At 42.2% G+C, this 16,507-nt stretch overlaps 1 protein-coding gene across 2 annotated transcripts in view; it reads left to right on the top strand.

Moving 5' to 3' along the window:
• Window positions 1-713: 713 nt before the first annotated feature.
• Window positions 714-16,507, top strand: part of LOC132821884 (guanine nucleotide-binding protein subunit beta-4) — an 86,689-nt gene continuing 70,895 nt past the window's right edge. The window contains exon 1 of one of the 2 annotated variants that reach the window (XM_060834802.1): window positions 714-943. The gene's annotated coding sequence lies outside the window, so the exon portion shown is untranslated. The remainder of the gene's footprint in view (window positions 944-16,507) is intronic. The other variant, XM_060834803.1, reaches the window with a different exon arrangement.

A 16,507-nucleotide genomic window follows, 5' to 3' on the forward strand; every position in this document is an offset into this window, starting at 1 on the left:
TTGCTGCTGCAGCCCATGCCGCTCTCTCCAGGGTTAAAGCTGTCAGGAGCTGCAGACCCCGACCACCGCTCTACGTCAATGCCTTAATCCCCATGGTAACCACCAATCAACTGGAAGCTTCGAGGTCCAAGGGAATCCATCTGTCTATTAAAAGTAGCAGTTTCAAGCAAAAGAGGTTCACATTCTAAACTATAATAACGGAAGTGAATGTCACTGTTTTAACGTTTTCTAGAATTGGGTTTTCTGCTTTAGATCTCAACTGTCTTCCATTTCCCAAAGATAGATGAATTCCACGCCTTGAGCTGGGGTTTGCATTCCCAATGATGAAGAGCCATGAAAAACACACAAGCTTATCATAATAAATGTTAGGCATTTATATTACAGTTGCCCATTTTGCTGTGCAACCGTTGTCTTTTTTTGTGAATCTGCCTATTCCACCTCCAGTCTATTCTTGAGCTGTTTTCGGGCCAAAAGACTTTCTATCTGGCGGAGGGGATAGTCTGAATATTTCGGCGTTTGGAAACAACTTGAATAATTTGTGAACAAATGGAGACGATTGCACAGTGGTAGATGATTATTGTGATGCTGAGTACAGATCGTATTTTTTTGTTTGGATCTGTAGTTGTGTTGTTTTTTTGTGGATTGGGGGTGTGAGATTCCCCCCCAGTATGCTCCGCCTTTGGCAGGTCTCGGTTGCCAGGGTGCCGGGTCCTGGGTGTGGTCGGAGAGAGCGAGCGCGAGCGGCTGTTCCGCCGTCACTGACTAACGGTCCAGCAGGAGCGGTGACTAATACAGCTCAACGCCGCCGTTATTATTAAACCGAGTTACAGTCATAACCCAAGGCCATGATTCAATACTGAGGGGGCGACTCGGGTAAGAGCGACAGGAAACCCCTCCACCATAACGAGTGCGGAGGGCCGGAGTCGCGGCCACTCATTCTCAGGTTAGATACTGCCGGGCTCCGCCGATAACATCCCTCCCACCTCACTCCCCCGCTCACCCACCCACTCACCCGCTCGAGGTATCCCCTACTTCCCTCACATCCCCTCCCCTCTTCCCCCACATCCTGCTCCACACGCAGGTGCCCCAGGTATCGCCCTAACCTCCTCTCCCGCCACCCCGTTATCTACTCTCCCTCTCCCTTCTGTTTCCCCCACCGGCATCTTCTCTTCACACCCCCACCCCCACCCCCACCCCCACCCCCACCCAACAGCACCTACTGTCCCTCTTCTCCCCCTCCTGGCATCTACTACCGTTCCCCCGCCCCACCACATCCCCTGGCATTTAATGTCCCTTCCCACGCCCCCCGCCCCCAACCTGATATCTCCACCTTTCCCACCCCCCACCCCCCACATACACACCCCCCCCACATACACACCCCCCCCACCCCCCACATACACACCCCCCCCACCCCCCACACACACACACCCCCCACCCCCCCACATACACACACCCCCCACCCCCCCACATACACACACCCCCCACCCCCCCACATACACACACCCACCCTGGCATCGTCTACTCCCCCAAACCATGGCAATATTTGCCCCCCCACCCCAAAAAGACTCCTACCCCTCACTGCGCTGTCCTTGTTGCTCCCCCCCACACAGTTATTGTTGCCTTGTTGCCACACCCACGCTATCCTTGTCGCCTCTCCCCCCCCCCCCATGCTGTCCTTGTCGCCTCTCCCCCCCCATGCTGTCCTTGTCGCCTCTCCCCCCCCTTGCTGTCCTTGTCGCCTCTCCCCCCCATGCTGTCCTTGTCGCCTCTCCCCGCCCCACGCTGTCCTTGTCGCCTCCTCTCCCCCCCACGCTGTCCTTGTCGTCGCCTCCTCGCCCCACGCTGTCCTTGTCGCTTCTCCCCCCCCGCTGTCCTTGTCGCTCCTCTCCCCCCCCCCCCCCCCCCCGCTGTCCTTGTCGCTCCTCTCCCCCCTCCCGCTGTCCTTGTCGCTGGCCCCCTCCCGCTGTCCTTGTCGCTGGCCCCCTCCCGCTGTCCTTGTCGCTGGCCCCCTCCCGCTGTCCTTGTCGCTCGTTCCCCCCCCCGCTGTCCTTGTCGCTCGTCCCCCCCCCGCTGTCCTTGTCGCTCGTCCCCCCCCCCGCTGTCCTTGTCGCTCGTCCCCCCCCCCGCTGTCCTTGTCGCTCGTCCCCCCCCCCGCTGTCCTTGTCGCTCGTCCCCCCCCCCGCTGTCCTTGTCGCTCGTCCCCCCCCCCGCTGTCCTTGTCGCTCGTCCCCCCCCCGCTGTCCTTGTCGCTCGTGTCCCCCCCGCTGTCCTCGTCGCTCCCCCCCCCACCCTGTCCTCGTCGCTCCCTCCTATTCCCCACCCTGTCCTCGTCACTCCCCCCCCGCATGCGGTCCTTGTCATTTTCCCCCTCCCCCATGCTGTCCTCGTCGCTCCCTCCTATTCCCCACACTGTCCTCGTCGTGCTCCCCCCCATTTCCCCATGCTGTCCTCATTGCTCCCCTCCCCCCCCATTTCCAATGCTGTCCTTTTCGTTTCTTCTCTCTCTCTTCACCTCCTCCACATTGTCCTCCTTGTCTCTTAACACCCCCCCCCCCCCACCCCACCCCACGCTGTCCTTGTTGAGTCTAGAATACTGACAATCTAATTAACCTTGTAGTCCAAGATGTGGTAGATGCAGTAAAGGTGGTTAAGACATGGTAGGCAATCCATAATGTCCACTAAGACGAAACCCATTTTGAAAGAATTCCAAGTCTTTTTAGAACAATAATGTTTTTAAAAATTGAATTGCAACTTTTATACGTAAGTTAATACAAGAATAGCCTTGATGAAGTATAGTATAACTAGTATATAACTATGAGCAGTACTGTACAATAAGGTTATATGTACCACATTGACATTCAGATGATTAACTGCTGTGGTGAAATGAGGACTAGTTGCCTTTTATTGCTAAATATCTTTGCCTTTGAAGTATTCCACCTTTTGATTATAATGCACAATATTGGAGTAGCTGATTGCATGGGATTCTTTGACCTGAAGCACTTAGCATGTCATTTAATATAGTGTTACGGCTTTTTAATTGTGCTGTGCATTAATAGCAGGCAGTGATATTTCGGCTATGTCAGAGTAAAAGGCTTATCAAAGTTAAGTAACATATTCTGTAGGTAGTAGCCTATTGTGAGGATGACATTTGTTCAGCTGCAAGAAAAACATTTTAAAATCCTTTGAATCTAATGCAGATCAAGTTCTCTTTATAAGTTCTCCCTCAGAAATATCTGAATGTTTAGAATGTACGTACTGTAGAAAAATTGTTTGAAATTTGGAATTAAGCATCAATTCTGAAGTTTCAGAAGCAGAGGGACTATTGCTAACAAGCTATGTAAGATTACAGGTAAGATTTGTCTTGTGCTTCAGTAAGCAAAATATGTTTGATAGTCAATTGGATGGCCCTCCTGTAATGCTCTATTCTGCATTGATGAGGGCAGAGCGGTAGATGTGACCTGTATGGACTTCCAGTAAGGTGTTTGACAAGGTTCCCCATGGGAGACTGGTTACCAAGGTTAGATCTCACGGAATAAAGGGAGCACTAGCCATTTGTATACAGAATTGGCTCAAAGGTAGAAGACAGAGGGTGGTGGTGGAGGGTTGTTTTTCAGACTGGAGGCCTGTGACTAGTGGAGTGCCACAAGGATCAGTGCTGGGTCCTCTACCTTTTGTCATTTAGATAAATGATTTGGGTGTGAGCATAAGAGGTACAGTTAGTAAGTTTGCAGATGACACCAAAATTGGAGGGGTCGTGGACAGCGAAGAAGGTTACCACAGATTACAACAAGATCTTGATCAGATGGGCCAGTGAGCTGAGAAGTGGCAGATGGAGTTTAATTCAGATAAATGCAAGGTGCTGTATTTTGGAAAGGCAAATCTCAGCAGAACTTATACACTTAATGGTAAGGTCCTAGGGAGTGTTGCTGAACAAAGAGACCTTGGAGTGCAGGTTCATAGCTCCTTGAAAGTGGAGTCTTATGTAGATAGGATAGTGAAGAAGGCGTTTGGTATGCTTTCCTTTATTGGTCAGAGTATTGAGTACAGGAGTTGGGAGGTCCTGTTGCGGCTGTGCAGAACATTGGTTAGGCCACTGTTGGAATATTGCGTGCAATTCTGGTCTCCTTCCTGTTGGAAAGATGTTGTGAAACTTGAAAGAGTTCAGAAAAGATTTACAAGGATGTTGTCAGGGTTGGAGGATTTGAGCTACAGGGAGAGCTGAACAGGCTGGGGCTGTTTTCCCTGGAGCGTCAGAGGCTGAGGGGTGACCTCATAGAGGTTTACAAAATCATGAGGGGCATGGATAGGATAAATAGACAAAGTCTTTTCCCTGGGGTGGGGGAGTCCAGATCCAGAGGGCATAGGTATAGGGTGAGGAGGGGAAAGATATAAAAGGGACCTAAGCAGCATCTTTTTCACGCAGAGGGTGGTACGTGTATGGAATGAGCTGCCAGATGCGGTGGTGGAGGATGGTACAGCTACAAAATTTAAAAGGCATTTGGATGGGTATGTGAATAAAAAGGGTTTGGAGGGAAATGGGTCAGGTGCTGACAGGTGGGACTAGATCGGGTTGGGATATCTGGTTAGCGTGGACGGGTTGGACCAAAGGGTCTGTTTCCATGCTGTACATCTCTATGACTCTATCCAGAAAAAGCAGTTTGGCTCCTCACCTCAGGCTGTGCGTATTTATTTCAAAGGATAGGAGGGTTAAATATTTCTGATTGCATCTCGGGCAAGGCTGATAATTGTCTTGTCATCTGATTCTCTTATACTGTTTTGTAATGTAACAGTGGTGCATTATATATTTCATTTAATTTTTGTTTAGATAAGAATCACTTAGCAAGAAGTATATTTATGGAATGTTGAGGTAATGCAGATAATTTGAAAATGTTTCCTACAAATAAGTGGAATGTGGATACTTCAGGGATAAATTCTAAAGAATCAGTTTTGTAAGCATGTGGTATGTCAGACGTCTAGCTATATTCTCTTTTTCTATCTCCATGTAAAATATTTCAAGACAGAATGCAATAGTTGTACTTCGACATAGACGATATTTGTCTAAGGTTCAGCTGGTAAACTCAACATGTAATAGAGCCATTGAGGTTTGGTCATTCTATTGTTTAATCCTTTCTGTTTATTGTTTTTACAATTATTATGTTTACTGTGTGATAAATAATGAGATCAAGCAACACTTAAATGTTATATGAGTACAGCAATGCTTGTAGACTTGTAGTTTCAGGCATTTCCTTCACCTAAAGATTCATAGATGTTTGCCCTCATCTTCACTACTTGAATTTGTCTTGCAATGTCACTGTCCCTGAGGTGGCTCATTAGCTAATGTCAATATGGGCAGCAACTGGGCATCTACAATTGGCCTTATAACCTGGACTGGGAAAGGAAACCTGGCCAAAGTAGTCTGTTGCTATCTCGTTGCTCCTACTTGAATGTACATGCGAGCACACATTGGTTAATGACAGCATTGAACTTGACTGTGTGTGGTTGTGTTTGGTCAAATGATTTGATGTTTAGACTATCTTGCATGAGGTCTTGGTAAGGATTGCTAGTGCTTATTATACAGCATAAACTTAGAGAAAAGGTAGAATAAATCTGCATTAGAATTATATCGATCATATCAACTGTTGTTCTGATTTCAACTTTAAATAAAAACATGAATGAAAATACTTGTCCTGTCATGCCAATTCTTATGGTTTAACTTTAATGCACAAACTTTTAGATGCAATGTCATTGTCACATTTGAGTAAGATTATTATTTGAATATATAGTTTATCTTCCTTCCCACCCATCCATTCTCCCCATTAAACTATCACAACCATCCCCCACCTGCATTCACCAAGGTCTTCTCACTTACCTCCCATCCAGCCCCATTCCCACCCTCCTATTTACCTCTCAGCCCTCTTCACCCCCCCCCCAAATGTTTCTGTTGAAGGACTTATGGTCAAAACATCGACACTCCTTGTTGGATGCTGCCAAACTTGCGCCTTTCCAGCGCCACACTTGGACTCTTGACTCTCCAGCATATGTCGTCGTCACATTTTGTCATTGCCATACGCTTGACAAGTGTTGCTAAATCATTTGTCAGAGTAGACTTGCTTAACAAAAACGCAGATGCTATAAATCAGAAACAAAAACAGAAGTTGCTGGAAAAGCTCAGCAGGTCTGGCAGCATCTATAAAGAGAAATCAGTGTTAACGTTTCAGGTCTGGTGACCCTTCCTCAGAACTGATGGTACATTGGAAAATGTTGGTTCATATGCAGAAGATAGAGTGGGGGAAGGAGGTATGGAGTAAATGGTAGGTGGGGATAGAGTCCAAAGAGAGCATGGAACAGTTTGACAGTCAAAGAAGTCCGTAATAAAGATCTAGCTAGAAGAGTGAATAGTTGTAAATGGAAACTGTTAGTGGCTGTAGAGACTGTATGTGTAACGACAGACTGTGATAAGGTCTGGTGTGTGGGGTTTGGGGCGAAGAGAGTTTAGGCCCTAAAATTATTGAACTTGATATTGAGTCTGGAGGGCTGCAGGGTTCCCAAGTGGAAAATGAAGCGTTTTTCTTCCAATCTGCACTGAGCTTTGCTGAAACATGGCAGCAAGCCTGAGATGGATGTTGGCCAGGGAATAGGGTAGTGTGTTGAAGTGGCAGGCAACTGGAAACTCAGGGTCATTTTTGCAGGCAGAACACAGATATTCTGTGAAGTGGTCACCCAGTCTACCCTTCATTTCCCCAAAGTGGAGAAGACCACATTGTGAGCAGACTTGCTTGTCCATTCACTGTTATACCATGGGGATAAAAAAAGTGGAAGGCAATATAGCATGTTTTGTTTTAGTAATTTTGTTTACTGTAGGTATTAGAGCGTAAACAAAATACAGCAACATTTCATATAGTTAGATCTTTTATTATGCCTAGCTTGAGGTGTTTCAATTGGATGAACATAAGTGGAACAAATAGAATAATACCTCTTTCCCTACCTTTTGCAGACTAAATTATTGTTCACTGGTGCACCTATTTCAGCTCAACAAACTAGGTGGCAACCATGTGTTGATTGATTTCTCAGGGCAGCGACTTGATCAGTCTGAGTCGACTTGCATGGCTTAAACAGAATGTGGCATTTGACTGTCATCATCACTGGTACATTTTCCATGGCAATGCCTCTAACAGAGTCCACTTGCTAACTAATAAACACAGAGGTAAAAACAATGACTGCAGATGCTGGAAACCAGATTCTGGATTAGTGGTGCTGGAAGAGCACAGCAGTTCAGGCAGCATCCAAAGTGCAGCGAAATCAACACTCCATTCACAATCTATAATGTTCATTTTCCTCTTAAATTGATATTCTTGTGACATTTTCTGATGAATGATGAATGACTGTTCCTGGAAAAAACTATCTAATTGCTACAGCACCACTGGGTTAGGCTTATATGTTAGAGAAAGAGAGAGAGACATCAATTGGTTTCCATAGTTGTAACTCCGTTCCTTTTCTGTGCGTTCTTAGGATCCGCATTTGTGGTTATAGTCTTGATGCATTACAAGTTTGGTACATGATTCTTGAAATGAATAAAATTACCAATATTTAAGTGTTGGTTTGGCTCAATGGTTGCTTTTACCTCAGTCAGAAAGCTGAGAGTTCCAGCCTTATTCCAGTGAATAAATGTTTACACCACTCCAAAGTGTTTCCTACTTGTTGGGGAGCTGTGTTTTGAATGTGATGTTCAATCAGTTCAAATGTGGGGGGAAAAAAAAACTTGCTGCTATGGGATAAATAACAAGGTGCCTTATTGATGGCTGAGGGGTATGTGCTGCATGAAAATAATTTAGCAGTATAAATATTTCAAATGAGCGGATATAATGTTTTAATACTTTTAAGGAAGATGCTGTAGAATTTAATTTAACATCATTTATAATAGAAAACAGTGGTTCACTAAGTCTGTGGGTGGCACGGTGGCACAGTGGTTAGCACTGCTGCCTCACAGCACCAAAGACCCGGGTTCAATTCCCGTCTCGGGCAACTGTCTGTGTGAAGATTGCACATTCTCCCCGTGTCCTCTGGGTGCTCCGGTTTCCTCCCACAGTCCAAAAATGTGCAGGTTAGGTGATTTAGCCATGATAAATTGCCTGTAGTGTTAGATGAAGGTAAATGTAGAGGAATAGATTTGGGTGGGTTGCTCTTCGGAGGGTCGGTGTGGACTTGTTGGGCCGAAGGGTCTATTTCCACACTGTAAGGAATCTAATCATTTTATGTAAAGTTGTAATTTTCAGGAATGCAACCACACCTTTGTGAGGACTTCCTGTAAACAAAAACAAACTTTGTTTAAAAGCTGTTGCTCGAATAAAGGGATGCCTTAACTGTCAATATTTGATTTCAATTAACCTGTGACAGATTGGTTTTCATACGATTTTTTTTCTGCATTACTGTTTATGAGCAATTTCAATACTGTGATGACATTGAGAAAAATAAAGCAGCACACTTCTGAAGGGAGTTATGTTGCAGAGTTATAGGCAAAAAACAGGCTAGTGAGGTTGACCTGAATTGTTCCAGCAGAAAGCTGCAAGGGACTCGATGGATGACATTGCTACCACCTGAGCTGTGACCATTCTATGATTCTATAATTATAGTGAGTTAGCTTAGTCTTTGAAATTTCACCCGAATGTCGATGCTTTGTATAATTTCACATGAAAACTGTTTTAATTGCTCTTTTTGTAATGATTTAATATTTGACCTCTCAGATCAAAACCACATTATGCAGAAGGACTAAAAGTGGAAAAGTAAGTGAGATCAAACTTGGTGAAAGATTCCAGGAAATGCACGTGGCATTGTAGTACATGGTTGTACTTTGTGGTTACTTGTATAAATGTTTTGTGAATTTGAAAAATTGAACTGAGTACATTGTTTGATGAGAAAACATTTGTCAAAATTTATATTTTATGTATGAAAATTATTTCCTGAATAATTGCACATGCATTTCCAGCACTGGAATATTCTGAAGTGCACCTGTAGGGTAGGACAGATTTATTTGTTCTTCAGCTAACTATTGAAAATGTGTCTGAGAATATTGGCTAATTACTTGAGTGCATCTCAGCAGCTGTGCAGTACGAATGCCTACTCATTTGTGGTGTATGTTATCAAACTTCCGTAACATTAATGTTGCATTAAAAGTGTTTCATTAAATGGAGGCTTTCCAGTATTCATAAAATGTCAGTGTGGAAAAAGTAATGTATGCTTTCAAGTTTTTCACATTTTTATAAGACCAAAGATGAAGTGCAACTTTATTTTACATCTGGAGTCTAGCCCAAAGAGAGACAACATATCAAATATTTTTAATTGTGCTGTAAATGCAGATTTAATGCACTTGCTATTTTTAAAACTCTAACTTGTTTCTGGCTCAACAATGGTAAAGTTATTTGAGTTGCAAGTGGTTTTCTTGTTAACCAACTTATTGCAAATAACAGGATTAATTTGCACTTCACTAAGTGCTAGTTTAGTGTATAACTGTGCAAAATTTTATAAATTGGCAGTCGGATAAATTTCAGAGCTCACTGGAGACTTCAACAAATTTATCACTTTTGGTAATTAGGTGTCACATTTATTTAAATCCAGATCTCATTCCTTGTAGCCAATTAATGAAGTCTTTTTTTAAAAAAAACATAAAAACTCCAATGTTTTTATAACTGCTGAAGAATGGGTAAACACGAAAATGGAAAAACAAATTAGGATTTCGGATTGTGAAATTGAAGTACAATTTAACTGAGTGTTATAATTGCCAACTGATTTTTTTTCTCTCCGTGCACTGTTAATGGTATGAGTAATGCAGCATTAGTTGCAGAGCTTACTGCTTTTTTTAAAGAAATGATAACCTGTAATTGGAGAGTGAATTTGCAGAGTTTGTCGTATGGGAAGTTACACAAGTTCTGTATGTTTGACCTGGATTTTAACTGTAGAAAAAAAGTAACTATTTAAGGGGAAGTGGTGGCATAATGTAATGTCAGAAGAGGAGCATTTTGGAGGCCTAAGCTCTGGGGACACTGGTTAAAATTCCACTGCAACAAATGGAATTTAAATTCAGTTACTAAATCTGATCCATAAAGCTAGTCGGAGTAATTTGCACCATGAAGCTATTGTTGATTTTTGTAGGAAAAAAAGACATCTGGAAAACTAATGTCCTTTAGGAAAGGAAAGGAGGCCTGCCCTCCTTGCCTTGTGTGGCCTACATGTGACTCTAGTTTCACAGCAATAAATCTGAGCAAACCAATCATCCCCTGAAAAGGCCAAGGTCGTTCTGCTATAACATGCATTTCGTTAACATGATTGACAAATTGAGGACACTGTTTGTAAAGCGCAAAGTTTTAAAGCATGTATTGGTCATAACGCGATTCTAACCCCATTAGTTTAAATGGTGCTGCTATTATTCAATTTTCTTAACACGGGATTGCATGAGAATGGAACTACATGTTATAACAGAACTGACTGTAAGCTAGTTGGATCAAAGGCAATTAGAGATGGTCAAGACATATTTGCATTGTCAGTGTGAAGCCAGCATTCTATGAAAGAATAAAGGAAAAAAACAAAGTTAAATGTGCAACATGTGAACTAGTACCAAAAAGCTAGATTACAATTGTGCAAAGCTAAGAGTTGAAAGGTTGCATTCTGATCTATAAGTTGAGACAAATCTTTGTTGTAGTTTTCCTTTCACATTCCTTGTAGGTGGGATGAATTTTACTTTGTTCAAACAGGTTTAATAGTTTGTCCACCTGGCCAGTTTTATGATAATCTAGAAATAATTAGAGTCATAGAGCATGGCAACAAGCTGTTTGGCCCAACTCGTTCATGTTGACCAGCTTTCCCAAACCAAACTAGACCCATTTGCCTGTGTTTGGCTCAGATCCCTCTAAACCTTTCCGATCTGTCCACCTATCCAAATGTCTTTTTAAATGTTGTAATTGTACCCACCTTTACCACTTCCTCTCTCAGTTTGTTCCATATATGCTCCACCCTCTGTGTGAAAAGGTTGCCTCTCAAGTCCCTTTTAAGTCTTTCCCTCTTCACGTAGACTTATGCCGTCTAGTTTTGGGCTTGCCCACTCTGGCAAAAAGACCATAGCAATTCACCTTATCTATGCCCCTCATGATTTTATAAACCTTTGAGGTTACCCCTCTACTTGCTATGCTCCAAGGTAAATGTTCCAGCCTTTTGTCTTTCCTTATAACTGAAATCTTCCAGTCTCCATAACATCATTGTAAATCTTCTTCGTACCCTTTCCAGAGTAATAACTTGGGGAGTGATGAGGGGGTGGTGGTGGTGGAAGAGTTGCAGCAAGTAGGATGTTGCCTGATCTAGGTGTTCATGGAATCGCAATGTGAATTTTGAGGAAATGAATATGCACGATAAACTGTTGACACTGTTTTACATTGGTATTTATAAAATTTAAAGTTGATATTTGAGAAGTAAGTCTAGTTTTAGTATTATGTGAATCTCAACATTTATTGAGTATCATTGTTACTTTTGATTCATTGCTGGGTAATGCAGAGCTATAATTGGAGTTGTCACCCATTCAAAATTAATTGGCATTAATTTTTATTTTAGAATTATTTTCTAAACTGGATTTTAATAATTTTTAATATGACTATCCATCTCATTCAGGTTAGTTTAGTTTGTTAATCCATCAATAATTCTGATATATAAAGTTAGTCTGAAGAATTGTTCCATGAAATTAATAGATTGTTGTTTTTAAAAGAAATTGGGTTACTATTTTTCGTTCTGATATCACATGGAATTATGTAGAAAATCTTGTCATTCTATGATTTTGGAATTCAAAAGATCATAAATGCAAATAATTATCATTTGATCTAACATGCCATCAGATCATTGAGCTAAACTTAAAAACTGAAAGCCGAACAGATACAAATATGTTATCCATAATGATTCAAACTAATATGTTTCTTCTTGATTGCTTTCTATCAAGATTAACCACATTGTCCTCTTGTTTGTGTGATATTTTTAATTTTTCTATTTTTAAAGGTGGCTTTTTGCCCTGCTTTGTTATATCCAGCCTGTCTGTCTGTCAAACCCATCTGCCTCTGTCTGACCTATCTGCATGTTGCCATTGTTCCAACCCCTACTACCTCATACCACCGACTCACACTCTTTATATTGCCTGTTCCTGAATCTCTCCATCTTTTGAGGTTAGATGCCTGAGCAGTAGCAGTAATGAGAGCAAGCAACACAAGATGCTTTCTCACTTAAACTGAGATCATTTTATTTAATTTTAAAGAAGTGAGAATCAGTGTCAAGTTTTCAAAAGAAGTATTGAATATTTTTGAATATTGCTTTTCATTAGAACAGTTTTAATTCTCATAACATTCACTAACACTTTTTCACGCAGAAGGTGGTACATGTATGGAATAAGCTGCCAGAGGAAGTGATGGAGGCTAGTACAATTGCACCATTTTAAAATGCATCTTGATGGGTATATGAATAGTAAGGTTTGGAGGGATATGGACCTGGTGCTGGTAGGTCATAGAGTCATAGAAATGTACAGCACGGAAACAGACCCTTCGGTCCAACTCGTCCATGCCGACCAGATATCCCAACTCAATCTAGTCCTACCTGTCAGCACCTAGCCCATATCCCTCCAAACCCTTCCTACTCACATAACCATCTAGTTGCCTTATAAATGTTGCAACTGTACGAGCCTCCACCACTTCCTCTGGCAGCTCATTCCATATACATACCAAGGTTGTCCCTTAGGTCTCTTATATCTTTCCTCCCTCACCCTAAACCTACGCTCTCTAGTTCTCGACTCCCCTCCCCGCCCTCCCAAGGGAAAGAAAACTTTGTCTATTTACTTTGAGAAACAAATGTAAAACTTTAGAACACTTGCACCATCACACTTACAGCCAAGAAATATTTTTCTTTCAACATTCCTGTCTCGTTGCTTATTCTGGAACGCAGTGACTCATTCTGTAATATGGAAAATCGGGGCTTGACATTGGCACTCCAATAATCCCTTGCACATTTGACCATTCTTCAAATGCAAGTTTGGAATATAAGCAATTATAGGACACAAAAACAGAAACTGCTGGAAAAGCTCAGCATGACTGGCAGAAAACAGTTAACATTTTGGGTTGAGTGACCCTTCCTCAGAACTCCTCTTTTGTGCTTGGAAAAATCTAAATCTTCCAATTCCTTTCAGCTATAAAACTCACAAACCCACAACTTTTTGTAATCCTGAGCATCTTCATCATGTCTAATCTTATACTTCAATTTTACATACCAGCTTCATTGTATCACAGCAGCAACATTTAAATCACAAGCCATTCTTAAAGCTAACATTCAGAATAATAATTAAGCAATTTTAAATTAATACTAATAGTTTTGGATTGAGGATATAATTTTCAGCTACACGATTCAATTTCCAAGCTAAAGAGTGAGAGTTCAAGTTCAATCACTTAACACCTGAAAAACATGGGACTAGATTGGGTTAGGATATCTGGTCGGCAAGGATGAGTTGGACCCGTGCTGTACATTTTCATGACTCTATAAACGTAAATTTAAGAATGTTAATCACCAAAATGAATGACGAGAAGTGGTTAACTAACAACCCTAGCAATGATATAGCTTAGGTTGTGAAAAGTTAATATTCCAGATCAGGGCAGTTTCAGTCTGCAGGAATTATCACTTGTGATGGATAAAATTTATTTTGGGATTTTTGTTCATGTTCAAAAGCCTTTAACGTTACCATTTTAACTCGGTTAATAAACTAACTTTTGCTTTTGTTGAACATATTTATGTGCATTCAATACCCCCCTGAAATTTTGAAACATTGGAACTTAAATTACAGGTAATTAGATGCTGATGTTAAAGCTTCAGCCCTTTTGATCAGTATACACTTTCCTGACAAAGATTTGATCCAAGTGTAATGTTATTCTGTGTTTTGGAAAGATGGTGTATATAAAATTTAGGTTTTCTTCTATAAGGGATGGAGGGGAAACTAAACTTCTGGATCAGTGGTGCTGGAAGAGCACAGCAGTTCAGGCAGCATCCAGCGAGCAGCGAAATCGACGTTTCGGCAAAAGCCCTTCATCAGGAATAAAGGAGGGACTCCCTGAGATTCTTGTAGAGAGAGGAAGAAAACTTCTTCAAGGCAGGCATCCTTACAAGAGGATTCACAATAGGATTAAAATCAACGAGGTAAAAATAATTATCTCAGGGAGTCCCTCCTTTATTCCTGATGAAGGGCTTTTGCCCGAAATGTCGATTTTGCTGCTCATTGGATGCTGTCTGAACTTCTGTGCTCTTCCAGCACCACTAATGAATCTGGTTTCCAGCATCTGCAGTCATTGTTTTTACCCTGGGAAACTAAACTTGCTTGACTCCTGTAGTGTGCCTATTGATAGTGTTTCATTCTTGCTGTTTTATATAAAAAAACTTGTGTTAATATTCTTCAGTAAAAGCAAATGATTTGAGAATGGATACTATTTTTGTTTGCAGGTAGAGTGTTCTAGATGACATACAGAGGGACATGGAGGAGTTGCGTTACTAGTCACGGGGAATGTTATATCTCCATTCAGAGAGGACACACCGGAGGACTCATCCACTCAGACAGTATGGCTAGAGATCAAAGGAATGATGGGTGCAATCACTCTGATAGGATTATACAAAAGGCCCCTCCAGCAGCCACCGAGAAATTGAGGAGAAAATATGTATAATAGATTATTGAAAGATATAATAAAAAAAATTGTCTTAGTGAATAACTTTAATTTCACCAATTTGACTGGACCTCCCTTAGAGTAAGAGGCTTAGATGAGACAAAATTTGTTAAATGCATCTGAGAGGTACTCTTGAAGTAGTATGTGGATAGCCCAACTAGAGGAGGGGCCATACTGGACCTTTTACTGATTAATGAGCCTGGCCAGGAAACAGTGATCACAGCTCCTAAAGTTTTAAGATATTTATGAAAAAGGATAAGCCAGCACCTTGTGGCAAAGTACTATATTGAGGGAGGGCAAATTATATCAGTATTAGGCAGGAACCAGAGAGTGTTAATTGGTAGGAACTGATATCGAGCAAATCCACATTTATAGAGTCATAGAGATGTACAGCATGGAAACAGACCCTTCGGTCCAACCCGTCTGTGCCGACCAGATATCCCAACCCAATCTAGTCCCACCTGCCAGCACCCGGCCCATATCCCTCCAAGCCCTTCCTATTCATATACTCCTCTAAATGCCTCTTAAATGTTGCAATTGTACCAGCCTCCACCACATCTCTGGCAGCTCATTCCATACACGTACCACCCTCTGCGTGAAAAAGATGCTGCTTAGGTCTCTTTTATATCTTCCCCTTCTCACCCTAAACCTATGCCCTCTAGTCCTGGACTCCCCCCACCCCAGGGAAAAGACTTTGTCTATTTATCTTATCCATGCCCCTCATAATTTTGTAAACCTCTAAGGTCACTCCTCAGCCTCCGACGCCATAGGGAAAACAGCCCCAGCCTGTTTAGCCTCTCTCTATAGCTCAGATCCTCCAACCCTGGCAACATCCTTGTAAATCTTTTCTGAACCCTTTCAAGTTTCATAACATATTTCTGATAGGAAGGAGACCAGAATTGCATGCAATATTCCAACAGTGGCCAAACCACTGTCTTGCATAGCTGCAACATGACCTCCCAACTCCTGTACTTACTATGACCAATAAAGGAAAGCATACCAAATGCCGCCTTCACTATCCTATCTACCTGCGACTCCACTTTCAAGGAGCTATGAACCTGCACTCCATGGTCTCTTTGTTCAGCAACACTCCCTAGGACCTTACCATTAAGTGTATAAGTCCTGCTAAGATTTGCTTTCCCAAAATGCAGCACCTCGCATTTATCTGAATTAGACTCCATTTACCACTTCTCAGCCCATTGGCCCATCTGGTCAAGATTCTGTTGTAGCCTGAGTTAACCCTCTTCGCTGTCCACCACACCTCCAATTTTGGTGTCATCTGCAAACTTACTAACTGTACCTCATATGCTCGCATCCAAATCATTTATGTAAATGACAAAAAGTAGAGGGCCCAACACCGATCCTTGTGGCACTCCACTGGTCACAGGCTTCCGGTCTGAAAAACAACCCTCCACTGCCACCCTTTGCCTTCTACCTTTGAGCCAGTTCTGCATCCAAATGGCCAGTTCTCCCTGTATTCCATGAGATCTAATCTTGCTAAAGAGTTTCCCATGGGGAACCTTGTCGAACGCCTTACTGAAGTCCATATTGGTCACATCTACTGCTCTGCCATCATCAATCTTCTTTGTTATTTCTTCAAAAAACTCAATCAAGCTTTATGTGTGGGAATAATTTAAAGACCTGCTGATGAGATTTTCAGGCTCCTTCCAGTGAGGGTAACGAGGGAGGTTATGAATTTTATCAAAAGGAAAAATAAGTAAGTGTAAAGTTTAGTAAGCTAAAATCAAACACGACCCATGAGGAATATAAAGAAAGCAGGAAAGAAC

The sequence above is a fragment of the Hemiscyllium ocellatum genome, chromosome 13 (assembly GCF_020745735.1).
Source record: "Hemiscyllium ocellatum isolate sHemOce1 chromosome 13, sHemOce1.pat.X.cur, whole genome shotgun sequence".
In the NCBI taxonomy this organism is placed as follows: domain Eukaryota; kingdom Metazoa; phylum Chordata; class Chondrichthyes; order Orectolobiformes; family Hemiscylliidae; genus Hemiscyllium; species Hemiscyllium ocellatum.